The sequence below is a fragment of the Ostrea edulis genome, chromosome 1, assembly GCF_947568905.1.
Source record: "Ostrea edulis chromosome 1, xbOstEdul1.1, whole genome shotgun sequence".
NCBI classification, from domain to species: Eukaryota; Metazoa; Mollusca; class Bivalvia; order Ostreida; family Ostreidae; genus Ostrea; species Ostrea edulis.
This window is the reverse complement of record NC_079164.1, coordinates 40,801,579-40,810,499: the sequence shown is the minus strand read 5'-3', so window position 1 is coordinate 40,810,499 and position 8,921 is coordinate 40,801,579.

The window sequence follows — 8,921 nt, the reverse complement described above, 5'->3', positions numbered from 1 at the left end:
AATTTATGTGGCGGCCGCCACTTAATTTAACTGGCGGCCGCCACTTATTATCTGGCGACCGCCATATAAATTAAGTGGCGGCCGCCAGATAAATTAAGTGGCGGCCGCCACTTAATTTATATGGCGGCCGAGACTCAAATTAAATCATTTATATGGCTGTCACCAGTTATTCAATTCCTCTCTCTTTCTCTATCTCTCTCTCAAAATGAAAGGGGTGCACTCCCTCCCAATGCTTAGTAATATGTATGTGATATATATATATATATATATATATATATATATATATATATATATACACACACAATTAAGAGCATTAAATTATTGTTTTTCGATTGTAATGTTAAATACGTAGAACCAAGGGGCTGACCCTCCATTTTTTTTGACAACGTTCAATTTCTATTATTTTCACATGCAAACTATAATTATTTTCACATGTGAAATAAGATTAATTGACGGATTGGCCCCCATCCCACTCTTTTGGTGGTAGTAATGAATGGTAAAGATGTAATAATGAATGAACTGATCAATTGAAGAATGAACGGAGCCCCCTCCCTCCAATTTAGGAGTACGAAGTTTGGACAAAAGAGACATTTTAGGTTCCTTTTTTGCTTGTCAACAATTGTAGAAGACAATTTCTCCTCCGAGTGTCCCTATACACTTTGAAAAACGATGCTGCGTGTTTGCGTACTATTCTAAATCTTTCCAAAATAATCACTCAGCGATACGAATTACATTGTTTTTGCAATTGGCAGCCGCCATATATGAATTAAGTGGCGGCCGCCAGATAAAATAACTGGCGGTCGCCAGTTAATTTATATCTCGGCCGCCAGTTAATTTATATGGCGGCCGCCAGTTAATAAGTGGCGGCCGCCAGATAATAAGTGGCGGCCGCCAGATAATAAGTGGCGGCCGCCAGTTAAATTAAGTGGCGGCCGCCACATAAATTAAGTGGCGGCCGCCAGTTAAATAAATATTAATTCTATACCCTGGCACCTATCGGCTTCCGTAAGATTCCAACCCTTATTCAAATATATTCTTGTTGCACGTGACACAATGCACTAAGCGCCAGGTTTCTGGTCGTCGTTTTCCCACCATTATTGTACATCTATAGGACATCACCAATTAACAGTAAAGGAGTAAAAATTAAAGAAATTGATGTCATTTTAAAAGATACACAAGTATGACATGTAAAGCGTTGCAATATTATGCAAATCTTGATTTATATTCTTTTATCTTGATCTTTATATACGAAAAGTTTTATATATGAAAGGTTAAGATAACGAATAGTGATCAATCTCATATCTTTTCCAAGGAATACAAAATAGAATGATGGACAAACACGTACCTCTGGATATACCAGAGGTGGGACCAGGTGCCCAGGAGGAGCAAGTATCCCCCGCAGACCGGTCACACCTGCCGTGAGTCCTTCACCCCGACCAGGCAAACGGAGCAATCCGCAGTCAAAACCAGCGCGCCAAGAACGGCCTAACAATCGGTATGAAACATGTCAGACAGCTCTTGACCCAAAGATGGGTTGTATTGACGAACTAGATAACTATAACGACCATAGAAATTGCGAAATGCTGACATTAAACGAGACTTTTGGAACTCCTGTAACATCAATTTGTTTGTCAGTAGTCAGCCTCCATATAAAAAAAAAATGGCCACTCGCAGAATAAGCTCCCGCGCACCGAACCAGCCGAGAGACACAAACACTATACGTAGGAGATAAATAGCCCTCTCTCGATTTTTTATTTTTCATTCTGGCGTTTTCGAGATAGGGCTACAATTCCGGCTCTACAATTCCATAGGATCTTCGTAGTGGTGTAAAATATTTTTATGAATAAACTAATAACTTCCATGTATTTGTCTCCAATGTTTTCAACACTAAAACGAGTACCGACTTTGCGCTTGGGCATGCAGTCTGAGAATTTAGCGGTAAAACGATAGACCGCGGCTATGCTAAATGAGGTTGGGTCATGCCATGTGCAAATAAGATATCCCGAATTGTCTATGCCAAATTATAAGAAACAAAGGAATAATTACAATACATGTGTGATAATGCACTTAAAATACACGGGACCTCGGTTTTTGCGGTCTCATCCGAAGGACCGCCCCATTTAGTCGCCTCTTACGACAAGCAAGGGGTACTGAGGACCTATTCTAACCCAAATCCTCACGGGAATTCAAAAACTGAAAAACATATCTTACGTTTACATTCTAATAATTTTGATTATTAAATTTTATTTTCAAAACTATGATTTTAGGTTAAGCATATTCATACGCAGTAATTAACCCAATTCAAAAGTTAAAAGTTCACGAGATATTGACATTCAGTTTTAGTTAGTAAGAATGTTAAGGGGAAAACGGATAGTAACTATCTCATGTTGTGAGTATAGTTTTAATGTTTTAAAATATAATTTCCCATCGTGCCAATGTGCATTATTCAACTTGCCGAATCACGAGTTGGCTTCCCAAAGCCAGGGGTAGCATGAATTAGCATGATTAGTGACCTTGTATAGCAGATAATACGGGTCTGTTTGTTCGTCTTTCAAATGGTAGCCTTCGGCATGTCATTCGGAACATCACTCGTCCTTTTCCGGCAAGTAAATAAAACCACGACATGACGTAAAAGACCGAGCGATGTTCCGATTGTTGACTAATACACGAGTGATTGACAGTTTCAGACATGCGAAAGCAAGACCTGAATTAATTGCCAGCGGGAATTCAATATTTTCTCACCACACTAACAAGCTTCTCAAACAAATTACATAAATTAGATGGCACGTTACAGTTGATATTGACCATATCAGCTAGATTTGATAGTTTAGGTAATGACCAATTTTTGGGGTTTGAAGCATGACATTAAGGACGTACACTAAATCGTCATAATGGCTGACTTTCTTTTAAAACAAGAATGGAAATATATATGTCAGCAATATTTGTATATTCCTTTTAACTTTGATTGCCTAGCTGGGTACCTTGGTCGGTTAACGCGTCAACAGTTGAACTGTTCAGATAGCGGGTTCGAATCTAGCGGAGGTTTTAAGAGACACTTAATCTGATTAAAATCAGATCCTAAGATCCGCTCACTTAGATCGCTACACTAGGATTTGACGTAACCCCATATAGGGTCACGTCCGCATGACCTTTTGTTAAGCCAATTAAATTGACCCTGTCGATTTATACCAACGATAATTTTCCCCATGTGTAGCGATCTAAGTGAGCGGATCTTAGGATCTGAGTTTAATCAGATTGAGAGACGTGTATAGCTCATTTTGCGAAAATGACAATTTTCCCAGCGCTTTCTCAATTTTTGCTGCATAGTTGAATGCATGAACGTTGCGAAAATAACACTTATCTAAAGTAAAAAAATTCTCATTTTAACATATAAATTAATAATTTTTGATGGCCTATATAAAAAATATTGAGTCTCCTCCTTTCGGTCTTTAGACGCATGTGCATAGACGGTAAACAGGGCAGCATGTCGTTCAGTGAGAGAAAGTGTAGTGGATACATCTAGAATTTTGCCAGATTCTGTCAGAAAATTTGAATGAGATAAAATTCGCACGTGACCTAAACTTTACTTTGGGATAAGTACAATGACCTTTGGAAAACAAAGACACAGGACTCAATGGCGGATCTAGGATTTCCGAAGGAGGATGTGAAAGTCAAATATTTGCCAAAGTACTCAGCCATTTTGGGTGCCAAATCTGGAGTTTTACTCACAATTTGTGTCGAAAAAAGGGAAAGGGTCCTGGCCCCCTCTAAATCTGCCATTGGGACTAGCGGAGACACTGCTTTAAAAGTCATTTTTGTCTGAACACGACACGTGTTAGTTGTAAAAATATTGGTCAACAAGAACATGAAAGGGTTTCTGTTAAAATTATGATTTATACGAGGGTGAGTCAATAAGTAACCAGCCTAACTTATTTCCGGTTGAGATCCACCTCTTCTTTTTCGATGTAATTGCCATCTAGTGTGATGCACTTAGACCAACGGTGTTCAAGTTCCACCAGCCCAGAACTGAAAAAGTCATGGTCCTTTCCATTGACCCACTCTTCAACTGCCGTCACGACTTCTTCGTCAGACCGAAAATGACGACCACGGATATCCTTTTTCAAGTTTGGGATTAGGAAGAAGTCACTAAGAGTTAGGTCAGGCGAATAGGCAGGATGTGGTATTAATTAATACCCGTATCGCTCTACAGCATCCATTGCAACTTCGCAAGAGTGGACTCTCGCGTTGTCCCGTTGCAGCAAAGCACCTTTAGAGAGTTTATTTCGGCGTTTTTCACGGATGACGGTTCTCAGCTGGTCTAACAAGTCTGCATAGTACACTCCAATTATTGTTCTTCTCGTGGGTAAAAAGTCCAACATAATAACTCCTTTTGCGTCGCAAAATACTGTGGCCATCACCTTGCCAGCAGATGGTTGCTTCTTGAACTTCTTTGGCCTCGGGGACCCAGGCCCTACCCACTGACGACTCTGAGCTTTATTTTCTGGCTCATAATAATGAACCCAAGTCTCATCTACAGTCACGATACGCATAAGAAAATAATCTTTTGACCTAAAACGCTTCAACAAGGCGCTGCTCAGGTTACCATTTGCTCATCGTTAAGGGATTTGAGGACCCAACATCTGTTAGATTGCGCATAACCTAAATGATCATGCAAGATTGTTGAAACGCTACCATGTGAAATCAATGCCTAATACCTGTGCAATTTCTTCCAACTGAATTGCTATCAGAGTATACCAGATTCCAAACTTTCTTACACATTTTTTGTCGGTGGCTTCCAGTGGGCGCCAAGACCTGACTTCATCTTCTAAAGACGTTCTACCGCGTTTGAATTCCCCTACCCAGAATTTAACCTGAGCATAAGATGGTGCAGAAGACCCATAAACATCGGCTAACTCGCTGTGTATTTCCTTGCCTGTTTTACCTTTTAAATACAAGTACCAAATATAGCACGGTACTCAACTTTAGATGAAAAGCATGCCTTTGTATCACTAGCCATGTTTGATATTCAATATCTTATTAAAAAATGACTCGATACGCGTGCTATTTTGTATTCAGGTATAAAACATGTATTGAAACAAGGCATGAAAATCGTGACCGTCTCAGTCAATCGGAAATGGGATAGGCTGGATACTTATTGACTCGCCTTCGTAATTACTTAATTATACCGGTAAGAAGTAGGGAATAATTTCATACTTGAAATGCGAGTGTGAACACCCTAAGCGGTAAAAATTACGCAACACCTTTGCTGTCATTCAAAATCACGTGATGTAAATAAGCATTAAAAAGTCCGAGTCAGCATGAAGAAACCTTTGAATTCCGGATGATCTCCAAAGCGCAGTTGAAAGCAAATTGATGCATCCAAATTGTTCAAAATTGTCAGTATCGATATGATGTTTATCAATTTATCAATACGTGTTTTAAAAAACACTTCATTAAAATGTGGAAAATGAGCTGTAGTGTCTCTTTAATTTTCTTCTTCAGATTGCTCTCAACTAAAATTACATATTTTAAACTGAGTCCTCGTAAGATAAATTTGAAAGTTTTCACTTTAAAAATTAAAAATTTAGTATTGTACATATCATCCACTTTTCAGCATATGTCTCTGGTGGGTTACTCCTTTTTTTTTTTTTTAAAGTGTAATGAAATTAAATTACATTCTTGATGCCCTGTAGCGCTTTCTGTGGGGATGCGGGTTAGAATAGGTCCTCAGTACCACTTGCCACTTGCTTGTCGTAAGAGGCGACTACCGGTAAATGGGACGGTCCCTCGGATGAAACCGCATATAAACTGAGGCCCTGTGTCACGGCAGGTGTGGTTCGATAAAGATCCCTCCCTGCTCAAAGACCGTAAGCGCATAGGCCTTAATTTTGCAACTCTTTACATTCCAGCAATGGTGACGTCCCCATGTGAGTGAAACATTCTCGAGATGGGCGTTAAACAATATACAACCAACCTTGTAGCACTTGAATATGGTTTATATTATCATATAACCATTGATATGGTTACGATTATTGTTCTGCTATATGTGCAGTATGTGACGAGATCAGAGAAAATCGAAAAATGTTGTTGACATCGTAGAGACGTTCAGACGTTTCATACCCGTCCAAGACACTCCTTTCATGGGAAATTGCAAATAAAATGTTGTGAATGTTACATAGGAGTCAAGAGCTGCTTAAAATGTATAAGTAGCAAATGAATTGTGAAAAATACGACATTCATCCTGGACAAGCAGTCATACTGAAGAAACTCGTCCGACTCCTCAGTAAAATAACCCAAGGTTTACCACGGGAAGAGGCAACTTCGTCACGGAAAAACTTTTCATTGTACCCCGAAACATCATTTTTAGTACTTATAGAAAGGCAAAAACATTGGAAATGTAAATACAGTGTGTATCTCCATATCCCTTTGTCCGATTTAATACAATCTTGGTCACACGTTGTATACACTCAAATTTTAGTATTATCCGTAAAACATGCATGAAATGATTTTAAAAGTTTTAAGCACTTTCATATCTCTGAACCCCCCCCCTATGATTATGTGTACTTCCTTACATCAGTACTCAACTAATTAACCTATCTTTGTTTTCTGATAAGATCGTGTATTTCAGAAACAGGAAGGTATACATGTTTTACTATCGCCTGTCATTCAAACATTGGTGTGACGTCATGCCTTTGTTCTTGCAGTCTAAACGTTTACCTGTAGCTGTCCGATAATAATAATTACCAGTCTAATAATACATGTATATTATCGGACTGCAGTGATAACAAAATCGGACAGCATTTTAAAAAAGAAACAAATTGGAAAGTGGTGAAGAAATTTTTTTTAACACAGAGCACTTTCAGAGAAAGTGGATCTGATATAGATACGGACAGTATCATAGATGATATCATCAACATGGAGAAGGAAAATCCTGGTTTTGATTTAAAATTTGAATTGGATGATACCGTCACCGCGAAGCATGAAAATGATAAGCAAGTTTATGTCAAATTCTGACAGGGGGTCTGAGAATCTTTTCGTCTCTTTGGGTTTGATCTCTGGCTGACATTTGAAATTTAAACCTTCGTGGTGACGGCATCATCCAATTCAAATTTTAAATTAAAACCAGGATTTTCCTTCTCCATGACGATATCATCTATGATACTGTCCGTATCTACTTTCTCTGAAAGTGTTATGTGTTAAAAAACGTTTCTTCACCACTTTTCATCACTACTGTTACACTGAGCTAACTTTCTTTAAATGAATGAAATGAAATATTACATTAAAAAAAACTTTCTCTTTCCTTTTGTCCACTTATTAGACAGTGTCGGGTAGAAAAACCATTCATGCCTGAGTTCCTATTGTGTTATTATCTGACTCTTCCAGGTAAGTTTTGGACATTTATAAATGGTAATGTTTTAAGTAAATTGCATGCCTCATACAATTCTATATGTAAATTTATCAGACTGCTTTCGGCCCTCACGGTTCTCAAACAGTCTGATAACAGTAATCGGCATATATCCATTACATATTCACGAACACGTCCTTGGGAACAGCTGTGAGAACGCACAAGGTGTTGAGTTTCTTCCACAAATCTATGTCAATTGCAATAAATATTCATGTACATGTATATCCATTTAAAAGTTTTGTAACAAATCAATTTGAGATGATAGATAAGAAATGGTATGCAAATTAGGGACCTTTGTTTTTACCATGTTTCTACCCCCTAAATACAAACAAACTAAAAAGCTTATCTCTGAACATGTACAACTCATGAAATAAAATTTGCAATAACAATTTGACAGATATATGTCTAGATATAGACCATCTTATATTTAATCCACCAACGTGTTCTTTTTCTTCATCTTCTTTCAACTATAGTCCAGCTGGATATGTCATTACTGGTGATGTTGATATAGTTGAAAATGAGGATCTCAAATCACTTATTCTGAAAGGTCCTAAATACAGAAAACCTCGGTCTTTTAATTGGCGACAGAAATTCATCTCAATTATGAATTCTGTCGAAGATTATGTCAGACGATGAGCTAAATATGAAAAAGAACTTGATACATTATCAGAATGGGTTAAAAGCATAAGAGGAATATTAAAACCCCGTATTACATATCTTAAAACTAAAGTACGTATCATCAATCCTTCTGTGTTTAGTAATTAAACCAGAAGTGATAAAAGAATTAGATAGGTTACATGAGGGATATGTTTTGGTTCCAGCAGACAAAGCTTGTAACAACATTGTCTTTGTTTGTAAGGCTCATTATTACAACTGTATTTCAAACGAACTTGGCATTAATTCCACTTTTGGTAATCGTACTTATATTCCAAGAGCCCTTTCAAAAGATGAAATTCTTCAAAACCATGCTTCAGTTTTAGACACATTTAATATCCCAGTCAATGGGTCGAATGAATATGAGTTACCGTACCTATAATGGGTTCCTAAACTACATAAAAACCCTTACAAACAAAGATACATTGCTGGATCCAGTAAGTGCTCTACCAAGCCCCTATCTTTGCTCCTCACGAAAATATTAACAGCTGTAAAGGAGAAACGTTAAACTTACTGTGCGACTACATATGCCAGAAGTGGTGTTAATTAAATGTGGATTCTAAACAATTCTAAAGATCTATCAGTAAACTTGAAATCGCAAAACTTTTCTCAAATCAATAACATCAAAACCTATGACTTTTCAATACTATACACGACCATTCCTCACGATAAATTAAAGACTAGATTTTTTGACATCATAGAAAGTTGCTTTTTCAACAAAAATGGAAAAAGGAAATATTCATATCTAGTGATCAGTCATCCAAATTATTACTTTGTTAAACACTACTCTGATTCCACGCACAAGTACTCTGAAGTTGAAATGAAAATTATGCTAGAGTTTCTCATTGACAATATCTTCGTG